The sequence below is a fragment of the Phoenix dactylifera genome, unplaced genomic scaffold (assembly GCF_009389715.1).
Source record: "Phoenix dactylifera cultivar Barhee BC4 unplaced genomic scaffold, palm_55x_up_171113_PBpolish2nd_filt_p 000941F, whole genome shotgun sequence".
NCBI classification, from domain to species: domain Eukaryota; kingdom Viridiplantae; phylum Streptophyta; class Magnoliopsida; order Arecales; family Arecaceae; genus Phoenix; species Phoenix dactylifera.
In genome coordinates, this window is record NW_024068300.1 from 29,556 (window position 1) to 55,560 (window position 26,005).

At 39.5% G+C, this 26,005-nt stretch overlaps 1 long non-coding RNA gene across 1 annotated transcript; it reads left to right on the forward strand.

Moving 5' to 3' along the window:
• Positions 1-2,429: 2,429 nt before the first annotated feature.
• On the forward strand, positions 2,430-9,883 carry LOC120107640. The gene is made up of 2 exons (XR_005509347.1): positions 2,430-2,490; positions 8,663-9,883. It is a non-coding gene; the product is annotated as an uncharacterized LOC120107640 (long non-coding RNA).
• The last annotated feature ends 16,122 nt before the right edge of the window (positions 9,884-26,005 follow it).

The window sequence follows — 26,005 nt, forward strand, 5'->3', positions numbered from 1 at the left end:
TATGCATTTGAAATTAGATTTTATGTAACGATAAAATAAATTGGAAAGAGACCACAGTTTGTGGGTATCTGAGCCGAAAATCCTCACGAGACAAAACTCGTCCACTAGGGCCACCTAGGGATTTAAAGCCTTATTGCATACGGTAAATACAATCGTGATTCCTGCGAAAGTGAGTTAGTTTTTTCTATTATTTTGCTCGAGGACTAGCAAAATGTAAGTTGGGGGGTGTGATAAGTGCTAAATAATACATAAATTAATATCTTACTTATAGCACTTATCATTATTTTTACGCATATATTTTAAATTTAAACATAAGAAAATTCAATCTCCTATATCATTGCATTTTAATAAATTATTAGAAATAATTCGAGTTTGCTTGATTTTACTAGTCTAGTCTAATGTGTGCAGGTCAAGTCGAACTAATTAGGATAATGTCTGAACTAATGTGTGCAGGCCGTGTTTACAGCTGAACCCGTGTCCACGACACTCCCCCTCCCATGTCCAAAGAACAGAGCAAGCACCACGCCCCCTCGCGGACTTAAACCAACTCACGGCATCCCCGGCATCCGCAATTCATCTTCATCCCATGATCAAATCCAAGTCCCAGGCGCCCATTCCCTTCGTCACACAACATCTTCCCACACCCAAATACAACCCCTATTCCGCATCCAAGCACCCTACAAAGACTTCCACAAAATCCCAGCAACTTCATCTTCTTTCGGATTCATTTCATCCATATCCCGCTGCCAGCCAGGATAGCATCCCGTGTCCCACAAAACCAAGTCAGCTTCTCCCGCGATGCATGCCAAGCAAATCATCCCTCCCACGTTTTCTTACCAAACAAAGCCCATCTGCATCCTCATCCCAACTCCATCATCCCGGATTCCTCCCAGCATATCCGGGTATTCCTTATCCGAATTCCCTTCATCCCGATCGCGTTCGGATATGCCTGATTCAACCATCCACATGAGAAATCTCACACGGTATCTCCCCTGTTCTTGCAATCAACCTTATCCCAACGTCCCAGCAGCCATCCTCACATCCTCTTCAATGTCCCAGCTCATCTTCCCACGCGTCCGGTTCAGCATCCGAAACCTCATCATCTCCCAGCCATTTCCTTCTTTCCATGAGCCAATATCCCTCCGGATAACATCCTATCATCTCCCAACCAACTTTAGTTCTTATCCACCGTTCACAGCCTCCTCTGCTTCCTTCCCATCCGCATACATTGCTCCACATCACAGCCGTATCTCTCTTCCCTCTTTCGAACCAAGCCAATGGTCACCCAAAGATCTCTTCCGGCTTAATCTCCCAACGTCCAAGTTCATCCCAGCTGCCGCGGATCGGATCAAGCATCATCTCCGTGAACATCCCGAGCTTCACGATGAGTTCCCTTTCTTCTGAATAATCTCCCAGCTCACACGTTTGTTCCCAGCATCCTTATCCCACGGATTGCATCCCAGCCCGCGGTTCATCTTCATCTCCTATGCTTCCGGATCATCTCAAATCCCATCCGTGAGCATCGCCCACGTCGCGTCCGCAGATCAAGCTCCTCAGCTTAGCAAAACAGACTACTCCTCCATCTTCATCCCATTCCGTTCCTAGCTCCCCTGTTTCGGAACAACTTCTTCCAAGCCAGTGAGCATCTCTTCCTTAACCGAACTCAAAGATTACCGCCCCATCATTCCAGATTTCTTCTCACAAATCATCTCCCTTGCTCCACATTCGCATGGGATCCCCTGTGTCCAAAAATAGAGCAAAGTCTCAGCGACCATGGTCCACTCCATCCGCAAATATCTCCCTAGCTTCCACGTCTCCGTATTCATCCTCATCCTCCCGAATCATCTGCGAACAAGTTCATCCAATCTCCCAGCAGATCTTCAACATCAATTCGGATTGGTTTTTGATCCATCCAGATTCTGAGAACACTTCCCATCCCGTTCATGATTCATTCCTATCCCACTGCCTCCGCAAGTCAAACATCCCACCGTTCACAAGGATAAACTCGGCCAGCAACCATCCGTGATGAAGCTTCCCACGCTTCCGCATCTTCCACGCGATCTTCCCAGTTCTGCTTCAACCGTTCCGAGCTTCACGTGAATCACAGCCAGCAGCAGCCGTGGATCAACCTCTCGTGGATCATCATCTTCAGCCGTCCTTATCTTCCCATCCGGAAGACCATATCCACGGGATGAAACAGAGGGGATGCGGAGCTTATAAAAGGATGAGTTCCCCTCCTTCCGAACCAGCCCTTCGGAGGCGGAGTCCCACGGGAAACAGAGGAGGGAGAGAAGTTTGGATCTTTTTGGGAATGCCTTCTCCAAAGAAAAAAATAATGAATTGCTAGAGAAGGAAGGAGAGATCTAGAGAAGGGAGGAAGAAAAGAAGAAATGGGAGCCCGCTGCTGTGCCACTGCTACTGTCGCCCACGACTCCATGGAAGACTGATCTCCTCCCTAGGGCCGGATGCAGCCCTAACAAAGGAACACAGGTTTTTATGTATTTAATTTTTATATTCTTGGAGTTGTATGAACTTATTATTTTTAATGGATATCCTCTTTTATCTTATATTTAATTTTTGTGATTTTAAATATGACGTTTATACAACTGTTCTTCATGATCACTAAGTTAATAAAAGATCACCCATGCTTAGGGAAGATGCAGTGTCCTGCCACATTAGTTTAGGGTAGACATTTCATGCCACCGAAGATGGATGTTCCTAAATTACTTTTGTGAGATTTTTATTTAAATGCTTATTAGGCTTGTAGTCAATTTGCATGTTAATCCAAGAATGAATTAAAATACAAATAACCCTTGTTCCGATGTTAGTGGTGAATTTTCTGCCCTAGGTTCTCTCAAACTGATATCACTTCAATTGCATTTTCATTAAATTTTTTAGTTTAATTTTCTTTACAAATTTTCTTTTTTAAATATTTTATTTTAAAAAAAAATAACTGTATCCCAATCCCTGTGGATCGATACCCGTAATCACTATCCTACTAGATACGTGCTATTGCGTGGTCTTTAAAGTTGACTATCAGTGGCCGACGCTAAGTAACATTCATGAGGTGAGGAGCTTCCATGGCTTGGCTTCCTTCTACCGTCGGTTCATAAGAAATTTCAGCAGCATAGTAGCACCAATCACCAATTGTATGAAGGCTGAAAATTTCCGTTGGACACCGGCCGCCACTAGAGCCTTTGAAGACATCAAGGAACGTCTAACCCAAGCCCCAATTCTTCGACTTCCAGACTTTGATCAGCTCTTTGAAGTCGCTTGTGATGCTTCTCACATTGGGATTGGTGGAGTTCTGAGCCAAGAAGGTCATCCCGTCACCTTCTACAGTGAAAAGCTCAACGACGCCAAGCGAAGGTATTCCACTTATGATATTGAGTTTTATGCTGTGGTTCAAACTCTTAAACATTGGAAGCATTATCTTCTATATCGAGAGTTTGTCATGTACACCGACCATGACTCTTTAAAGCACATCAATTCACAAAAGAAGCCAAGTACGCGACATGCGAGATGGGTGGATGTGCTGCAGCAATTTACTTTTGTATTGAAGCATAGGCCGGGTGCAGAAAATCGAGTCGCTGATGCCCTTAGCCGGAAGACACATGTTCTCACCCTCTTGAATGTAGAAGTAACGGGCTTCAATGATCTGAAAATTCTATATTCTACTGATGCATATTTTCAGCCTATCTACACTGAAATTTCAGCAGGGAGTCACCGGCAGCATTCTGATTTTTCGATCCATGACGGCTTTCTCTTCCGTGGCACACGCCTATGTATTCCAGAAACCTCTCTTCACGACCACATCATCCAGGAGGTTCATGGGGGAGGTCTTGCTGGTCACTTCGGGCGTGACAAGACCGTCGTTATGATGGAGGATAGGTTCTATTGGCCAACCTTGCGCAAGGATGTCCACCGAATCATCAAACATTGCCGAACTTGTCAAAAAGCCAAGGGAACAAAATCCAATGCTGGCCTCTACTCTCCACTGCCATTGCCGAGCTCACCATGGGAGGACCTCAGCATGGACTTCATGCTTGGGTTGCCCAAGACGGTACGAGGATATGATTCTATTTTTGTCATTGTTGATAGGTTTTCAAAGATGTCGCACTTTGTGCCCTGTGCGAAGACTTATGATGCATCACGAGTTGCTGATTTGTTCTTGAAAGAAGTGGTTTGTCTACATGGGCTCCCGAAGACTATTGTATCTGATCGTGATGTCAAGTTCGTTAGCTATTTTTGGAAGACAATTTGGGCGAAGCTTGGCACCCGTCTTTCCTTCTCCAGCGCCTATCTCCCCTAAACCGATGGGCAGACCGAGGTGGTCAACCGCAGTCTTGGAAACCTTCTTCGATGCTTAGTCCGGGATCATGTGAAGTCATGGGATCTGATTTTACCCCATGCCGAGTTTGCCTACAACAGCAGTGTCAACCGTACCACAGGATTGTCACCTTTCGAGATTGTTCTCGGGTTGAAGCCGCGGCGGCCTATTGATCTTGTACCACTTCCTATCAACACAAGGACCAGCGAAGGTGGTGAAGACTTCGCTAGGCACATACAAGACATCCATACTGAAGTTCAACGTCGTTTGGTCACCAACACCGAGATTTACAAGCAACAAGCAGACTTGAAGCGACGTCCCCTAGAATTCAAAGAAGGAGACCTTGTGATGACGCGGTTGAGTGCTGAACACTTCCCTCGTAGAAATTTTCAGAAGCTACGTCCTCGTCGCGCCGGCCCCTTCAAGGTACTGAAACGAATGGGACCTAATGCATATGTGCTTGATTTGCCTGAAGACTTGCAGGTTAGCCCAATTTTCAATGTTGAAGACCTGCAGCTCTACGAAGGTCACTTTGCTGAAGATGAAGACCCTCCAGCCGTACCCCCATCATTACTATGTCGATCAGCCCCTAAAGACACCATTGAAGACATCTTGGATGATCAGATTGTGTCCACACGTCGAGGGGGATATCAAAAATTTTTGGTTAAATGGAAGGGCAGACCAATTTCAGATTGCTCTTGGTTGAAGACGAAAGAAGTCCAACGGCTGAACCCAGATCTCTATGAGCTCTATCAGTCACAGAACTCGACAGAGTCGAGTCTTTTTCCAGCCAGGGAGAGTTGATGCAGGAGCACCACCCTCATTCTAATGGCGTGGGACATTGGGTGAGGGGTGAAGAGAATTTGAGTCCAAGAATAGTTGAGTCCAAGCTGAAATTAGATTGAGTCCCTGCAATAAGTGATTTGATTCACAATGGGTTAGCCTCTTCAGTGTCAATTAGATTGAGTCCAAGGCGTGAATGGGTCCATGGCTAATTAGAAGTGGTCACATGTCAAAATATAGAGAAGTTCAACCATGAAGACCTCTCACATGTGGAAGAAATTCAGAGTTCAGATCCAGTTGAAATCCGTGATAGATTGAACACCATGTGGTATTTTAAATATTTTGGGAGCTACAGAAGTCTGATTAAGTTGATTAAAATTTTGTTGGAAAGTAGACATCCGTAGCTTTCCAATGACTATAAGAACATAAAATTTAGATATCAGATGACATTTGAGAAGTCTCCCGAACTTTATGCTGATGTTGGTACCCGAGAAGGAGTTCCACCTAGATAAATATTCATGGCATGCGGCTGAATTCCTTTTGATGGGTTTCAATCCACATGCCATAGATATGGATCTTAGGTGTCTAGGCTTAGGTGTCAAGGCCTTTGATTGGTCAATTAGAAAATTTAAATTTTGAATTGAGTCCACATATAATTAGGAGTCCAATTTAAAATTCTGTGTAGTCCTTATCCTTATCCTTTGCCAACCTTTCCTTCTATATAAAGGAGGGTATGATGAATGAAGTTAGTTTTTTTTGGATTTCAAAATTATGATTTGTTTGCATGAAGAGAGGCTACTCCTCTTGCTGGTGCGATGCCAAAGGGGCTGAGGGAAGGTGGGACGCCTCCCCTTCACGCCATTTGAAATTGGGTTGGTTTTGGATGAGATTTCCCTAACTAACTCAACCTTATCCTTATCCATTCTCTTTCTCCTCACGCCTCCACCCTTTGTGTGCGCCATCCTTACTTGCCACCTCATCCACCAGCAATTTCCTCATGCTCATTACCCTCTCACGTCCTCCCCTTGGGTCCAAGGCAATTCAAAGTCTAATTAAACCCATTTCAGCCTACATGCAAATGAACCAACCAATTTCAGCTGCCCACTAAACTTGGTGCCTAATTTTGGTCCATTGGCTGACCCTCCTTGAACCTAATCTCGCCATCCAGCAACCCATCTTCTTCCTCCTTCCTTCCACCACAAAGAACCCTAGCCTCCATTGCCATTGCTTAGAGAAAAAAAAAATTCAGCCATCATCAAAGAAGAAAAATTCTGCAGCCCACCCCGATTGCGTCACAACATCCCTCCAAAATTTAAAGATCCTGGTGCTCCCACCATCTCCTGTGTCTTAGAAAATAATTTCATTGATCGAGCACTCTTAGATCTAGGGGCAAGTGTCAACCTTTTACCTTACTCAGTTTATGAGAAACTTGGGTTAGGTTAAAACCAACCTCGGTATCCCTTCAATTGGCTGATCGACCTGTAAAAACACCACGTGAGATAATTGAAGATATTCTTGTCAAGGTAGACAAATTCTATTTTTCAGTAGATTTTATCGTCCTTGATATGGAACATGAGCCTAATCCTAAGAAACAAATCCCCGTGATCCTTGGGCGGCCCTTTTTAGCTACAGCCAATGCGAGTATAAATTGTAGAACTGGGGTGATGAATATATCCTTTGAAAATATGAAGGTCAAGTTAAATATATTTCGTACCTCTGATCAACCCGCAAAGAAAGTTGAGTGCTTCCTAATAGATAAAATGGATGATCTTGTAGAAGAAAACCTTCCCTATATTTTGGCAGATGACTCTCTGAAAACATACTTGGCCCATTTTGACTTTGATATAGACAAGGCCATAGAAGCAGTCAACTTCTTACCTGATAATCAGTCTCTCCCAAATTTTCTTCCTTGGAGAACTCGGCATGAACCCGGAATAATTTGATAAGGATGCGCTGCATCTAGCTGAAGACGTTAAACTTAAGGCTTGTTGGGAGGCAACCCAATTTTCGTAGTTCGTTTTTGCACATTTTTTTATCGTATTTCTTTTAGGAGTCCTCATATTACTGATGCAATTAAGGTAAAATGCTTCTATTCTCCACATGCATCATATTTTCATCCAAAATAAAATAACGTAAAATAAAAAAAATAATATTAAAAAAAACATTGAGGACAATGCCTGATCTAGGTTGGGGGGTATAGGAGATTCAAATTTTTGAAAAAATTTTTATATTTTCGTATTTTTAAATAAGTTTATCTCAAAAAAAAAACCTAATTTCTATGCTTTAGTGTTGAAATGATAAACACATAAAGTATATAAAATCTATAAAGCCCAATGACTAGTCAGGAATAAGTCAATTTGAATTCTTTTTATTAAAAATTCTTTTAGCGAGTTGTAAGATAATTTTTACTTTGAAATTTCACAACACATGGCCTGCACTTCTAAGGGTTAGGTTCAATATTATGTTGTTAAGTCTGGTAGCAACCTTGAGTCCTGATGAATCATACCTATCAGATTCACTATTATCTCATATTAAAAAAAAAAAAGTGAATTTAGTCAGATACATTGAAAAGGGCTACCTATTGTCAAAGGTCAGCGGGCTTGTAATGATAAACTCGAGCATAGGTCCGTAGGGGAGTTTTAATGCCCAACACCTTATACCATCTGGCGTGGGAGTTGTTGACTGAATGCTCGCTACACGGAGGAATCATTACAAGAGTAGAAATGCATAATTTATTTATAAATACAAAATAAAAAAAAGAGAGAAAATAATATTGACCTTGAAAAAGACGATAGTGTGAAAGCCGTCGTTGTAAAAATTCGAGTAAATTGGAATATTACAGATAAAGCCCATGAGGTATTAAAGTAAAAATCCACAACTCTCAAAATCCTGCAAGATATGATAATTTTGAATCAGTGAATAGGTCTTATCTGACCAATTCTTGGAAACTACTAGCTTTAGCAGTATTTTGGAGAATCTAAAGCCTTAGCTTGTGTATGGTCCAGATATCACCGAGCACCTAAGTATAAATTAGCCTTACAACTCCCTAACAGAAACTTAATGACTTCAACTTAAGTTGCATATTGACTAGGATTTGGGCTGACTTAGTAATTAAAACTTTGTGTGCTTTTGAAGTTCTTGACATTAAGGCATTTGAAATTAGATTTTATAAAATAATAAAATAAATTCTTTCAACAACAGTTTGTGGGTAGCTGCGCCGGAAACCCTTACGAGACAAAACTCGTCCACTAGGGCCATATAGGGGTTTAAAGCCTTATTGCATATGGTAAATGCAATCGTGATTCCTGCAAAAGTGAGTTAGTTCTTTTTATTTTGCTCGAGGACTAGCAAAATATAGGTTGGGGGGTGTGATAAGTGCTAAATAATGCATAAACTAATATCTTATTCATAGCACTTATCATTATTTTAATTCACATATTTTATAAATTTAACTAAAAAAATATGTTTTCCTTCATCATTTCATTTTAAATAAATTATTCAAGTTTGATTCTTTTTATTATTATTATTGGTTGAGTCTAATGGATGCAGGTCCAGCCGAATTGATTTAGGATGATCTCTGAACCCAAATCGCATGCACCCCACAAATCAAGACCCTCTGATTCAGTCACCTAATTTTCTTCCCACTCGTTCCAACTCTTTTTCCACATGATCCAATTTTAATCTCAAAAACAATAAAATCCCTTCAATTATTTGTTTCTCAGATCTCAAAGCATACCATCTTAGTTGCACGGATCCCAAAGCCTCATCCCATCTCAGCCATTCATCTTGCATCACCCAACTCCACGCCTCTCAAACCCATTATTTTTCCCATGTCCAAAGAACAGGTTCATCTTCTTCCGACTTCTTCTCAGCGCACGAATCCAAGCCTTATCCAAAGATCCCCTACTCCCCAGCTCCCTCGGCTTCATCCTCCCGTGACCCACGAACAAAATCATCCACTCCTCCTAGCCAAAACCGAACCTCCACGTCCAAGGAACAGAGCCGTTGGAAAGCTCAATCCCATGCATCCGAGATCTCCCCTCAGCAAAACAAATCTTAGGAGCTCATCTTCATCACCTACCGAACTCAGGATCATTCTCCCAACGTCCAAATGCATCTTCTCCTGTTTCGGAACTAATCCCAGCACTCCTTCCCCCCGAGCATCACGGAAGAGCTCTCTCTCCCCTGCATCGTGGATCTTATCTTCATCTTCCGAATCAAGCTCATCCCAAGTTCACGAGCTCATCCTCCCAAGGAATAGAGCTGTCATCCCATCCGAATCATCCCACGATTTGGCTTCATCCCGTTCGAATCAAACACTCAATCCAAACTTCCTCGTCCACGGATCATTCTCCCACGTCCACGAGCCAAGCCAACTTCTTCAAACGCCTTTCCAGATCATTTTCCAGCATCCTACGATCAGTCGTGAGCCTCATCCACATCATCCCCTATTTCTCTGTGTTCATTCCGAACCAACCCATCCTCTTCCGTCGGATTGACCCCAGCAAACTTCTTGAGCAACGATTCCATCATCCACGGGTTCTCTCATCTCCCCTTCATTCCGTTCAGCATCCCAAAATAGAGATCATCTTCCCTCCTGTCCGCGATTCATGGAAGACTTCCAGCTTCTTCCAAATCTCCTGCATTTTTCCTGTTTCAGAATCCAACCTTCACCTCCCACCAAATCCAGCATCTTCAACGTCCCAGTTATCTTCCGTTCCCAGCATCTTCATCTCCTCTTCATCACGATCTCCCAGCGTTCTGGATCAACTCCCCTGTTCAGCTTCCATCCTTATCCCATCATCGAAGGATCACAGAGCAGAATCATCTACCTTATCCCGCAGCCATTGATCCTTATCAGCACTCGGAATAAGGAGGTGGGCAGTCTATTTAAAGGAGTCGGATGTGAAGACCAAGGCATTCCTCCTCTTCCCCACCGGGGGGGGAGGCCAAATCCCACGGGAAGAAGAAGTAAAGGGAGAGATAATAGTTTGGGATATTCTAGGAATTACTTCCCACACAAAAAAAAAGAAAAGAAAAAGAAATGAAGTGATAAGAAGGGAGTCGCCGAAGGAAGAAAAGGAAGAAATGGGAGCCCGCTGCTATGCTGCTGCTGCCTTCTACCACTGCATGGAAGGCTGATCTCCTCTCTAGGGCCGGATGCAGCCCTAACAAAGGGACACGGGTTTTATGTATTTAATTTTATATTCTTGGAGTTGTATGAACTTATTATTTTTAATGGATATCATCTTTTATCTCATATTTAATTTCTGTGATTTTAAATATGATGTTTATACAACTGTTCTTCATGATCACTAAGTTAATAGAAGATCACCCATGCTTAGGGAAGATGCAGTGTCCTGCCACATTAGTTTAGGATAGACATTTCATGCCAACCGAAGATGGATGTTCCTAAATTACTTTTGTAAGATTTTTATTTAAATGCTTATTAGGCTTGTAGCCAATTTGCATGTTAATCCAAGAATAAATTAAAATACAATTAATCCTGGTTCCGATATTAGTGGTGAATTCCTTGCCCTAGGTTTCCTCAAACTGATAACATTTTAATTGCATTTTTTATTAAATTCCTTAGTTTAATTTTCTTCACAAACTCTTTCTTTTAAATATTTTTATTTTTAAGAAAACCACTGTACCTCAATCCCTGTGGATCGATACCCGTAATCACTATCTTACCAGCTACGTGCTATTGCGTGGTCTTTAAAGTTGGCTATCACTAACCCAATTAGGAGTCATGTTGATTCATTAGATTAATAATTAATTAGAACTTAAGAAATTCTAATCCAATTAGGACTTATTTAATTTTAGTTCTAATCCAATTAGAACTCTAATTTGAATCCGAAGTCCTAATCCGATTAGGACTCTGGGAATCCTACTCCAAGTAGGAATCTAAATTTAATTCAAAACTCCTAATCTAATTAGGATTGTAGGAATCCTACTCCAAGTAGGAATCCCAGTCCTACTCCAAATAGGATTCCCAGTTCTAATCTGATTAGGACTCTAAGAATCCTACTTGAAGTAGGATTTGTGTTTAAGTCCAATTAATTAACTCCATTGTTTCTTCTTCAACTGATTATCAATCGAATTGATTACTTGTGATTCCTAATCACGATTCAACCATCGGTTCGGTCAATGCCTCTAGTGTGTGTGACCCCATAGGTTCTATTCTGACTGGTAGTGAGATATATTATGATCTCCATCACAATATCATTGAAAACTCCTTTCAATGGATTGGAACAGTTCCAACTCAACTCATCAGGGTTTATCGATCATCGAGATATTCCCTGTGAGTCTCACCATCTACCAGTGACACCTAGCAGCATGTAGTGGCTACCCAGCAGAATGGAATGATGAACCTCTAGATGCAGTTATTGTTAGATGTATGCCCTAGAAGCCAATTCTGGCTGACACATTATTAATTCTGGGACATAATTTGTACTTGACTTTATTATTATTGAATAAATGAAAGGCATCTTTTTCATTCATATTGTTATTGTGTCTATGAATCATCTAAGGAATTAATAAGATGATGATGCATATTCTCAAGAGTTGAAAATTTGAGCCATGTATCATTAGTGATTAATTTCTAAACGCTCCTGATCGATGGATCATCACGAGGACGGTGATCGATCCGATGAGATCAGTGCACGCATTACTTTTCCTATGGATGGATGAGACTCGAGTCCACGGTGTGGAGACACTGAAGTAATAGTGCAGGTGCTTGTTAGAGAACAAGGGTACTGAGCGTGACCAAGACAAAAAGTCACTTGGATGTCTATCCACTCGTCAGTGACTTGCTTGATGTTGCAGTAGTGTGACTGGTCCTTTGACCTGCAGTGCTTCGGCCACTCACAGTAAGGTTATTGTAGTTTGACTACACACATGCATGGTCTCTAGCCATATGGATCCATGCAGTGTAGATTGGCTGCAGTAGGTTCACTGTAGGAGTAGGGTATGCACCTATAAGGAATCTATCGACCTTGATAGATAAGGAGAGATCCTATGTGATTTATAAGACTGAGTTCACAAGACCTCGGCCGGGGCAGTATGCACAGTGGAGAAAGAGTTTTCCACTCTCGAACTTAAGTCGAATAAATCTTCACATAAGACAGACGATGGGGTTTGACGAGTTGTCCATGACCTCCGTTCTATAGGGATCCACGATAGTAGGACTGTATCACATAAAAACTGCACCTAGAGGTTCATCATTCTATTCTGCTGGGTAGCCACTACATGTTGCTAGGTGTCACTGGTGGATGGTGAGACTCACAGGGAATATTTCGATGATCGATAAACCCTAATGAGTTGAGTTGGAATCGTTCCAACCCATTGAAAGGAGTTTTCAATGATATTGTGATAAAGATCGCAATATATCTCACTACCAGTCAGAATAGAACCTATGGGGTCACACACACTAGAAGTATTGACCGATCCGATGGTTGAAATGTGATTTTGAATCATGAGTAATTAATTCGATTGATAATTAGTTGAAGAAGGAACACTGGGGATTGATTAGTTGGACTTAAAATACGAATCCTACTTGAAGAAGGATTCCTAGAGTCCTAATTGGATTAGGACTAGGAATCCTACTTGGACTAGGACTGGGAGTCCTACTTAGAGTGGGATTCCTATAATCCTAATTAGATTAGGATTTTGAATTCAATTTGGATTCCTACTTAGAATAGGATTCCTAGAAGTCCTAATTGAATTAGGACTTCAGATTCAAATTAGAGTTCTAATTGGACTAGGACCAAAATTAAATAAGTCCTAATTGGATTAGAGTTTCTTAAGTCCTAATTAATCATTAATCTAATAGATCAACATGACTCCTAATTGGATTAGGTTTGAAGGGTTCAATTGAGTCATTGTTCATTCAAGTCCTAATTGGATTAGGACTAGCATTGATTGAACCCAATTGATTCAAGCCTAATTAGATTAGGACTAAACCATGAGAAGGACACCTAATCCTCCTTGACCAAATAAGAGGGGCATGAGCCCCTCTCCTTTTCTTGGTGCGGCATGAAGAGAGGGAGCCGGCGCCCCCTCTTAGGAAGTTAGTCTAGGGCTCCTAAATTGTAGGAGCCCTAGATGGCTTTAAAAGGGGAGCAAGGGCCGGTGCCCTAGAGTATGTGAATCCCTCTTCTTCCAGCCGTGGACTCCTCTCTTCCTCCTCTTGGTTCAGCCGCAAGCAAGGAGGCAAAGGTCCAAGGTGTTGGTGGCCTCCTCCTCCTCCTTTCCTCCTTCCAACGCAGGGAAAAGAAAGAAGGCTGCAGGGGCTTTGATCCTTCTCTGATCTTCATCCTTCTTCTTCCTCCTCCCAAGCACAATCAAGGGTTGATTCAAAGGGAGGACATCAGCCATTAAAAAAAGTCTCTTCAAGGGAGCTAGCACCTCGGGGAGACAAGGAAACCTTGATCGGTCCTCTACTTCGTGTGGATACCCGTAGAGGCCGGACACGTGAACGGCTTCAAACGAACCTTCATCCTAAAACCACGAACTCCAGTTTGCGATGATCATCTACCCGCACAAGGTGAAGATCTGATCTTCTAAAGTTTTTAAAAAAAGTTTTAATCCTTACCTAACTACGAACGGTTTTTCAACAACGTTCATGTGATGAACGGTTGATCCCGCGCATGCCTCTTCCGCTGCCATCTGAATTTTTTTTTAATTTTCTGTGGCATGGGCGGGTTCTAATAGTGGTATCAGAGCCTAGGTATTGTAGATTGAGGTAAAAATTAATTATCTAAAGGCATCTTAGATCTGAAATTTAAAAGGTTATGCATGCTGAAAATTTTCTGCATGCAGATTTTTCAAGGGTGCTGATTTTTGCATGCTGAATTTTATGTGATAAAATGATAATTCTAATTGCATTGTTAATGAGATTACAAAGTTTAGAATCATGATTAGCATGATCAGTAACCTATGTCATAACATAATCAGTTAAGTTTCAGATCTGAAAAGTATAATTGTTGCATGCGGTGATTATCATAGGATTCAAACCCTTTTGGTATCAAATGTAATGATCTGCGATGTGATCTGTAATGTCATGTAATTTTTCAGATACTTGCATGCATCTTATTTGATGTTTTGAGGGGCCTGCGTGCCTCCTAAAAAGAATGTAATATATATATTTTTTATTTTATATATATCTGGTTGTATTTCTGTGATGTGATGTACGTCAACGATCAAGTTGAAGATAGTACATGAGATGAACGGCGATCTGAGCGGTTGATGGCGATTGGATCAAGAGTTGATCAAGGATCGAGTCAAGAAGGCTTGGAACCAATTCAAGAGTTGAAGATCAGTTGATCGATTGACGTGCATGTGCTTGTAATATGACCTAATTAGAATCCATGATCATCACCTATTTAAAGTTTAGCTTTACTTAATGCTGCGATTATAACTGCCTGCAATGTGCCGTTTGCATGTGATGTGAATGAGAGTCGGGTAGATAGGTTTACATGTGATGTAGCAAACTCAATGAGACCTAAACTAAAACCTCCTCAATCAAGTCGAGAGTGAATCAACATAAGCAAGTCATATTAGATTAATTGATCTAATTGGTGTCTAGGAAAGCATGAAAGGTGGTTACTTAATTAGGATCTTACTCTCTGAGTAAGAGGAGCCTCCCACCTGCTTACCTGACCAATTGTTCAATTACCTCTTATGAAGAGCTCAAGCTGTAAACACTAAGATCTGATTAACCAATATTAAGTCCATAGGTCTTCCACCGTAGTAGAGTTGCTAAGGTCTTTCTGATGTTGATTTGTCTCGGCTGGACACAGTGGGCAAGTTGCATCGGGGGGCTGGACCTCTCTATAGACATGAGATGTTGTAGGATAAAGGTGCGGTTGGGCACCAATAACTATTAGGTGAGGATCCAATGACGACTTTATTTCTACGGTTATACGGTGGGTCTGACTTAACTAAGGAGTGGGACCAATAACTGTTAGGTGAGGTCTTCATGACTTAGAGACCAAGTAGCACTGCAACATGTTTGAGAAGCATTGTACAAGAGTTGTACACTCATCTCTTTATGTGTCACCAATAACTGTTAGGTGAGGTGGCATGTAAATCAGTGGGACCGCAGTACCCACTAGAAATCCTAGTCGTGTAGGATTTCCATTTTTCTACCAGGAAAGTGTGAGGAATTCGAGAAAATAGTGGGAGGTACATTTGTTCTAAAAGATCTTAGAACAGATTAAGGATCAAGTACAAAAGTCTAACTAGAATCTTTACTCTCCGCAGATCATAATGTCAGCCTCAAACCTTTTGACCCGTATTCTTGAGACCAACCGATTGACCGGTACCAATTACAGAGACTGGCTTAGAAATCTCAAAATTGTTCTGAGTTGCGAGAAAATAGGCTATGTGCTCGACAATGACATCCCCGCATTACTAGCACGTCCGACCGCTGATCAGCGTACGACGCATGAGAAGTGGACAGACGATGACATTAGGATCAAGTGCTATATCATGGCATCCATGTCCAATGAACTACAATACCAGCATGAAAATATGAAGACTGCTAGGGACATACTGGCACACCTGCAAGAGTTGTATGGTGAGCAGAGTCGCACAGCTCGTTTTGAAGTGTCCAAGAGGCTCTTCAAAGTAAAGATGCGCGAGGGGCAGTCCGTCCATGATCACGGTCTGACTATGATCAAGGACCTAGAGGAGCTTGAGAAGCTCGGTATGAACATGCACAAGGAATTGCAAGTAGATCTGATCCTTCAATCCCTTTCTGATTCATTTGGTCAGTTTATAGTAAACTACCACATGAATAAGATTGAATGCACTAAGACTGAACTGATAAATATGTTGGTAACTGCTGAGGGAGCCTTGAAAGGTTCAAGGGGCAATGTCCTTGCTGCTGAGTTGACTTCTGGTTCCAAGAGAAAGTCTACATTGAAGAAAAAGAAGCCTGCGAAGAAGCAGAAGAAAGACAAAAAGCCAAAGAAGGAAGTTCAAAAGAAAAAGGCTAATGACAAAGAAAAATGTTTCCACTGCAATGTCGACGGCCACTGGAAGAGAAACTGTCCTTCATACCTCGAGAGCCTGAAGAACAAGAAAGGTGACACACCTTCAGAAGGTATAGGACTTGCTCATATTGAAACTAATCTAACAGTTTCTTCTACTTCTAGTTGGGTTATAGATTCTGGTTCTAGTGCTCATTTGTGCACTACCATGCAGGGTCTAAAGGAAAGTAGAAGGCTGGCGAAAGGTGCGGTAACCCTTCGGGTTGGCAACGGGGCAAAAGTTGCTACTGTGGCTGTGGGCACCTACCATCTGCGACTACCGTCTGGTTTTAATTTATTACTTAGAGACTGCTATTATGTACCTGCTGCTAGCAGAAATTTAATTTCTGTTTCATGTCTAGCACAGGAAGGTCATGTTTTTACATTTGACAAAAACTGCTGTTCTATTTATTTCAGAAATAAAATAGTCGCACGTCGTTTTATGATTGACAGTCTCTATCATTTGCATATGAATGTATCTATAAATGTATCTGAGCAAGAAGTGAATGCCAAAGAATCCAAAAGATCCAGGGATGAGATAAACCAAAATATTTGTGGCACCTCAGGCTTGGCCATATTGGAGAGGACAGAATGAACAAAATGGATAAAGATGGGCTTTTTGGCTCATTGACTTTCGAGTCATATCCAGTTTGCGAGTTCTGTCTTCAAGGAAAAATGGCTAGATTGCCCTTTGTAGGACATGGGGAGAGGACCACTGAAATACTTACCCTGGTACACACAGATGTATGTGGCCCATTCGATGTGCTGGCCAGGGGATGTTATTCGTACTTCATTACCTTTACCGATGATTATTCATGGTATGGGTATGTGTATCTTATGAGACACAAATCTGAATCTTTTTGAAAAGTTCAAAGAGTTCAGAAATGAAGGAGAAAAACAAACTGGAAAACCCCTTAAGGCTCTTCGATCAGATCGAGGAGGAGAATACCTTAGTGGAGAATTCCGGGACTATCTCAAGGATAATGGCATAGTCACACAATGGACTCCTTCAGGAATACCTCAACTCAACGGGGTGTTAGAGAGGAGAAATCGGACTCTATTGGATATGGTCCAGTCCATGATGAGCTTCACTGATCTACCAATGTTTCTTTAGGGAGATGCCTTACTTACCGCAGTATATCTACTGAATAGAGTTTCCTCTAAATCCGTTCCTACCACACCGTATGAGATATGGCATGGTAAGAAACCAAGTCTTGGTCATCTCAAGATTTGGGGATGTCCGGCCCACGTCAAAAGACTACAGGCGGACAAAACTAGAGGCTAGGACCATAAGTGCTCGTTTTTATAGGATATCCTAAAGAGTCATTTAGGATACAATTTTTACGTCTCAGAGGATCACAATGTGTTTGTGAGCCGTCATGCCATCTTCTTGGAAAACCAGTTTATCCTTGATAGAGGCAGTGGGAGAAAAATTGAGCTTGAAGAGAAAGTTTCTGAAAAGCAACGAGTCATGGATCCTATCAAACCAATTAATACAGAGCCAGTACACGATGTCCCTCAACCACCTCGCAGATCTAGTAGGGTCTCCCATCCTCCCGATAGATACTTAGGTATACTAGAAGAGGATACCGAGGAAATGTTCCTAGTGGGAGATAGGGATCACATACAGGATCCCAAAACCTACGACGAGGCGATATCTGATATCGATTCCGAGAAATGGTTGGAAGCTATGAAGTTAGAGTTAGACTCCATGCATTCCAACCAAGTCTGGACCTTAGTAGATCCACCAGAAGGTATTGTACCTATTATATGCAAATGGATCTACAAAAGGAAGATAGGTTCGGATGAAAAGGTAGAGACCTATAAAGCAAGGCTAGTGACGAAAGGGTATAGTCAACGCGAAGGCATTGACTATCAGGAGACCTTTTCACCTGTAGCCATGCTAAAATCCATCTGAACATTGCTTGCCATTGCAGCATTTCATGATTATGAAATCTGGCAGATGGATGTGAAAACTGCTTTTCTGAATGGATATCTTGATGAAGATATCTATATAGAACAGCCTTTGGGTTTCACTTCCAGTGATGGAGATCCCAAGGTCTGCAAGCTGCAAAGGTCCATCTATGGACTAAAGCAAGCATCTCGGAGTTGGAACACTCGTTTCGATGATGCAATCAAAACATTTGATTTCATCAAAAACGAAGAGGAATCGTGTGTTTACAAAAAGATTAGTAGGAGTGCTATCGTATTTCTCGTACTGTACGTGGACGACATCCTCCTGATAGGGAATGATATTCTCATGCTAACCTCGGTCAAGGTCTGGTTGTCATAAGAGTTCTCCATGAAAGATCTTGGAAAAGCATCCTATATTTTGGAAATGAAGGTCTATAGAGATAGATCTAAAAGGATGCTTGGCCTATCACAGAAGATGTACATAGAGAAAGTACTGAAAAGATTCAGCATGGAAAATTCTAAAAGGGGTCTTTTACCCCTAAGGCATGGAATTCATCTCTCCAAGAAGATGTGCCCCAACACATCTGAAGAGATACAACGCATGAGCAAGATCTCCTATGCATCGGCAATAGGGAGCCTCATGTATGCCATGCTATGTACACGACTGAAAGTGAATCCTAGGTTCTTCGGTGTTAAGCATGCTGATTTTTTTTTTTTTAAAACCATGATTGAACCTGATCGGGTTGCCTACGTACCCCTTCATAAGGGGGATCAAGCCATACGTAGTTCTTTTTAAGTTTTAAAACGCAGCGGAAAAATCGAATCAAACAATTTAATTCATGGATGCTTACAAGATCAAATCTAGAAATCAGCACCTTAAGAACATATAGGATTATGCCGGAATCGTTTAAACAATTATGCTAAAACTTTAATGCATGATTAACTATCAGATATGAAACTTAAAAACTCTATTCCAATTAATCTCCGAATATCCATTGAATGGATTCTGGAGATATCTCCGTGAGGAGCCCCAAAAGAGGGTAAAACCTCGGAGAATCAGACCTAGATCTTGACACCATAATAAAAGATTAATGTAGGATTAATACCTTTTATGATGGATGAAACTTGTGGATCTGATCCTCTACTTCGCAGCCACGCACATGAATGGCCTCTACGAGAAGTCCATGTGAAGTTCCTGAAGAGATCCAATCCTGCGGAAGTGCTAGCTTGCGCAGAATTTTTTGAGGCTGAAATTTGATCTTCCCAATGCTATCAACTTTTGATCCGCCTTCTTGGAAGAACTTGGAGGAAAGGTTTAAAGGGATTGAAGAGGACTTAGATCTGATCTAAAGACTCTTATCAGGGACCCCTAAAACTAATGGCGTGATGGACTTAGAGGAGGAAGAAGTCAGCTAGATTGAATGCAGAATTTTTTTTTCATGCATGAACTAGGGTTCCTCTCTTTTCTTTTCCCTTTTTTCTTCTTCTTTTTCTCTCTTTTTTCCTTGAATTCGACCATCAGCTGATGGAGGTCCTTTTAATTTTGCTCTCCCCTATAACTTCATGCCAACCATCCCATATTTGTGGAGGATTTTGTGGGGTTTTGAATTTTGAATTCAAAATTCAAGTTCATATGCCATTACATGATGAAGCTTGATCTAATCGAAACCATTCATCATGTTGCCACTTTCCTCTTTCAATTTCGAAATTCCCATGCCCCCAATCAGATTAGAGGGTGATGACCCAAAGATTGATTTAAAGATTGATTTTGATGATCACAAAACCTTGAAGTATAAATACTAATGTTTGTGTTGCAAGGAGAAAGATATTTATTTTGCAAGGAACATAGCAAGTTGGAAGATGAGGATGATAGTGTTATTTTGATGATTAACAAGCAATTATCTAGAGTATGCTATAAGTTAAATTGATACTTCATTTATAAGTTCATTACTCTCAGTATATTTGTATGAATTGATATAGAGACATGTCTTTGTTCATTTGAATGAATCTAACCTTGAGATGCAGCAAAGTGTGGATTGAGTCGACCCAAAGGATGATTAGGTCGACCCCGGCACATCAAGAAATCATTTGGCACACTTCTGCAAAAATGGCACAGATGAACAGTGAGTTGGGTCGACCCAAGGAAAACATGAGTCGACCCAAACATCAAGATCCTCAAACAACTCAGAAAATGGTTCTCTGGATTTACTGAGAGGGTCGACCCAAGAAGAAGTTGAGTCGACCCAAGTAAGCCTTGAGTCGACCCAAAGAAAGGTTGAGTCGACCCAAATGAAGAAAGGCTGAAATTCAAGATTCTGAATTTTCTGAAAGTTGGGTCGACCCAAGAAAAGTTTGAGCTGACCCAAGGTTGGGTCGACCCAAGAAAAGTTTGAGCTGACCCAAGGTTGAGTCGACCCAAGAAAAGTTTGAGCTGACCCAAGGTTGAGTCGACCCAAAGAAAGGTTGGGTCGACCCAAGGGAAGGAAGGCTGAATTTCAAGTTTCTGTGTTTTCTGAGAGGGTCGACCCAAGGAATGTTTGAGTCGACCCAAGTGAAGGTTGGGTCGACCCAAGGACAGGTTGAGCCGACCCAAACATGGGCTGAACATAACGGCTAGTTGTGCAGAAATGCTTTTTGGACTCCCAACGGCTATAAACGGCTAGTTTCTTCAATCCAACGGTCAGAAAGGACTATTTGGAGGTTGGAGAAGTATTTAAGAGGGAGTATTCATTAAAGGAAGCAAGCTTTGGGAAAATACATCAAGTGCATTCAAGAGAGAACCCTAGCAAGGCAAGCTTCATCCAAGTGCTTCATTCAAGAATCAAAAGAAAGTGGTTGAGCAGATTCAAAGAGTCATCAAGAGCTCCATCCACCCTTGAAGAGTGAAGCATCCTTGACAAAGAAGAGAGAAGTCACATCAAGCGATAAATATTCTCTAAACTCTTCTTTGTAGATTATATTGTTATATTTGCTCATCTAGGAGTTTAAATCTTCTTCCTTTGTTTATTAAACTACTTGTAAAGGTTGGTTGGTTAGCCCGCAAAACCAACGGAATAGGTTGATTGGTGAACCCGGAAAACCAATTGTAAAGGTTCGTTGGTAAGCCCGTAAAACCAACATAGGTTGTTGGTAAGCCCGTAAAACCAACGTAGGTTGTTGGTGAACCCGTAAAACCAATTGTATAGGTTCGTTGGTGAGCCCGTAAAACCAACATAGATTTTTGGTGAACCCGGAAAACCAAAGTGTATAGGTTCGTTGGTGAGCCCGTAAAACCAACATAGGTTTTTGGATTGTGAGCCCGGAAAACAATCCAACTGTAATCCGCGGGATTATAGTGAATTCCCAAGGGGACGCTTGGGGAGTGGACGTAGGTGCTAAGGAGAGCACCGAACCACTATATATTGTTGTGTTTGTGTTGTGCTTGTGCTTACGTTTATTCTTGCATCATCTTCTATCTTTGCACTAGTTTAAATCATTCAAATAGTTTAAGGAAGCATCCACCGCACTTAATTAAGAAAACGTTTAAAGCACCAAAATTTAGAAGAAACCAATTCACCCCCCCCTCTTGGCTTGTCACCTTGGGCAACAAGTGGTATCAGAGCCAGGTTCTCTAATAGTACTCATTGATCTCACAATCAAGAGTTAAAGATCATGACAACCCAAGTGGGATATTTTATGAGTGAGGGACAATTAATTGATAGACCTCCACTATTTGATGGTATAAACTACACATATTGGAAAGCACGCATGCGCATTTTCATTCAAGCACATGACTACGATTTATGGAGTATCATAGTCAATGGGCTACACACAAACACTAATCATGATAAAGACAGGGCTCAGCAAAATGCAAAAGCCATGAATATTCTATATTGTGCATTGGATGATAGTGAACTTAATAGCATATCTTTTTGCATAACTGCTAAGGAAATATGGAATATGCTTGAAGTTAAATATGAATGCACTAACGTTTCTAGTGAATTTGAAACTAGTTCCAAAGAAGAAGAGCATCAAACTGAAACTGAAAATCTATGCTTTGGAGCACATGAAGATGAGGTATGTACTCGAACACAAAGTGATTTTTCATTCAAAAATCAAGTACATACTGAAGCTCAATCTGATTTTACATTTGATGAACTTCATGATGCTTTTTCTGATTTATACTTAGAATATAAGAAGCTTAGTTTAAAGAATAAAAAGCTAAATCAGAAAAATCTATCTCTTGCTGAAAGCTATAATATAACTCAGAAAAATAATAAATTACTTTCAAAAGACAATGAAAGGCTAACTAAAGAAGTTAACAAATTTAAGCCTATAGTTGAAAAATTTACTATCAGCTCTGAAAAACTGAACTTAATGATAAATAATCAAAGAGCTGAATTTGAAAAGGCTGGATTAGGATATCAATCTTGGTACACACAAAAATCCCTTAATGATATATGTGTTAAATCCTCCACTATCTATCCTAAAACGGATTCTAATTTATCTGATGAACTTAATGAACAAAAACAGAAAATTAAAAATCCATCATCCACTTATATTAAATCAATGTTTGTTAAATTTAATAGGAGTATGCAGAAATACATTCCTTATAATCCTAAATTCTGCAAGCCTATGGACAAAATAGCCATTAAGAAAATATGGGTTCCAAAAGGAACAATAATAGCTAACCTACAAGGACCCAAAAGAGCTTGGGTTCCTAAGTTGAAAATCTGAATATTTTCTGTAGGTGTGTCTAGCACTCAAGGCTCCAACAAAAGATCCTAATTTAGAAATTGGGTGCTCTAGACATATATTAAAGAATGAAACTTAAAATATACTTTAGAAAAATAATTGAAATGAAAAGAATAATGAAATTAGTAATCCTTGCATCTCATCATTCTCTTTGCCTTAGTATCTAATTAAAACATAAATTGGAGGTATTAATCAATTTTGTGATATAGGTAATATTTTTAAAAATATAATCAAATCACTTCATTTTATAGTATGCCTTACTTACTGCTGGATAAGTTGCTAAATGATTAATCAATTTATTAAGAATAACTCTATGAATTCTCTATCTACTTGATTGAGAGTTTTTATCAATGGTATTATCTTATTGATCATAGACATGAGAATGTATACTTGGTATGCCTTTAAATATATGCACTATGAATACCAAGATTAAAGAAACCACTTTTGGCATATAAAATCAACTCATACTAGTATGGACTTAATCTCAAAAGACCTTGTCATTGGTTCACTTAGATTAATTTTCGCAAGGTCAAAGTTTGCTATGTATGTCATCTAGAAAAATAAACTAGATCTTTTATTGAGAATATAGTTTATCACTTTGATTCTATGTAACAATCTGAATTTTGATAGAAACAACTATTTAAGATAATTTGATTAAAACTTAACTGGTATATCTTATTGATAATTATCTTAAGCAAATAGAATCTAAGCTAAATTGCTTTTGAAAATAAGAAATTGGTTTGGCTTTGATAAATCTTCTTATTGCCTCACATGGGTGTCCTTGAACCATATTATTTAATAAAGTTATCTCTTCAGTTCAAGTGATTTGTGCTTGCTTATATTTACGCAATCTCTTGAGTAAAGTGACTCAAATTCAATTATTGTCATGTCTCATGTTGAGTCATCTAGTTAAGAGATATGTTGTATGAATGTTTTTGTATCCTAGAGAACCTAATGAATTGCCTTCAAGAAAAGAAAAAGATTTTGCTAATGATACAGGATTTGTGAGCAAGAAATTTCAACTTGAAGGACAACTCGATGAAAGATACAATAAACATTCCCTTGGAAACAAAAAAAAAGAGGAAGATTTTCTTCAGCTAAGGGTGTAAAGAATCTAAAAGGTATTTGGCTTGAAGAATGCTAAATGTACTGGTAATCTAAACTCTTCTTTTGTGAGTTAGTTGAGCAAAATTAATAGTCTGAAATTATATGGTAGCATGATTAAACCTTTAATTGCTAATCATCTTAATATCATGCTTCATTCTCATGCTAGTGATAATTGTTTAATGGTGTGATTAAATTGAAGTTTACTTTTTCCTATATAATGCATAATCATGAAATACACAAGTTTATGCCTCAAATCTCTAATTCAAAATAACTTGTGATAAGCTATGAATCATTGGGCATAATGAAAATGCTGTTTGCATGATATACATTTATATGCAGCATATTAGATTAATTCTTTATTCTGCTCTTTCATATAAATTACTTGAGAATAACAAAAAGAGGGAGAGATAAAGAAAATAAAATGAACAATTATTCAAGGAAAGTAAAATCTAAGTAAAGACAAATGCTCCAATCTTTAGGAAAAGCAAAACAAGCATAATATATTTGGCACATTTGTAAGACTAATATGAACATTCCTTTGGAAGAGATAAAATCCGTAATTAATTACAAGAAAAGTTTGAAGTGAACATTTTAACCCTTCTATATTGCTCATCATAGGGATGGTGTCAATGGGGAGGCTAGTGGTAGTACCCGGCACTATTTGACCCAACTATTCGGTGTAGGGTATATTAGGGACGGCACAAGAGGGAGGCTAGTGGTAGTACCTCGTGCCCCTTCCAACTCCACCGGATAGGGAGCAAATAGAGTATAGAGCATAAGAAGGTAAAAATGAAAGTATATAAGAAGAATCAAGTCAAATTTTTAATCACTTAAAAACACACTTTAAGGATGAAATCAGTACAAGATTATATTTAAATAGGAGGAGTTTATTTGAAAAGAATTGACTTTGATCATTGACATGCTTGCTCTTAATATTTTAATGCATGACTTAACACATAATATATTTTGCATATGGCATGATGTCTTGAATTATGGGTTCTCAATATTTTGTAATGCTCCATGCTTGGACAATTTGATTGAATGTTTGAAATACTACATAAAATTTTTATTTGGTATTATTGAAAAGAAATTTCAGAATTGTCGTTCACAATCATCTTTAAAATCTGAAAGTTGAATAAATTTGTAAAAAGGAGAAGAGAAGGATATCTCTATTTAGGCAAAATGAATTGATTTTGTTTTATCCTTCAACTTGCCTAACTTTGGTATATAATGTTCAAATTCATACCAAAACTCAACATAAATACGAATATTCTGAATATGCTCTTATATGTTTGAAATATGTGTTTTCAATCGTAATGATTTAAGATGAGCTACAATGTGAAGATACATATCTCAAATTACAACTTTGAAAGCCTCCTTGAGAATCTTTATGAAATTCAGAATCTGATTTTGTATAAAAGCTTAAACTCAATATGAATTTCTAGATAAAACTACAGCTTAAGAAAAATAGAATAATTCTGATGCCTTGATTGCTTGCCCCGATATGCATCTGAAACATATCATTTCTTATCTTCAAAGTGTACTAATATTGGTCTGAATGATGTGTCTTTCGATGATCTTGATTGCAAACAAATATTTTTAATATATGATTTTATTTTGATATTGAAAAGATTTATTGTGCTTCATATATACATTGCTGAAAAACTGTGATTAAGAAATTGAGTTCTATAAATATATATACTTCAATGATCATCTATATGTTTTTCCTCTCCTACATTATTAAAGACTTCCATCAAAATATATATGTATATATATATTATTAAAAGAATGAATGATCTTAAGTCTAGAAATATTTCAGCTCACTCAAATGATTCTTAAAAGAAAGAAAATGTAAATGCTTTTGAAAGAATTTGAGCTTCAAATGAATCATTTTCTGATTAATATTTCAGTACATTTTTTCAAAGATTAAGAGGAAGCATAACTTGTTCTTAAAAGATTAAAAAGAGTGATTGCTATAAATTTTGAATAATTCTAGATCACTCTACATTCTTGATATCATAAAGTTTCAGTTTTATTCACGTTTATCATTAAAATCTGAAATTCAACAAAAGATAAGAATAATTAAAGAAGAATGCATCTT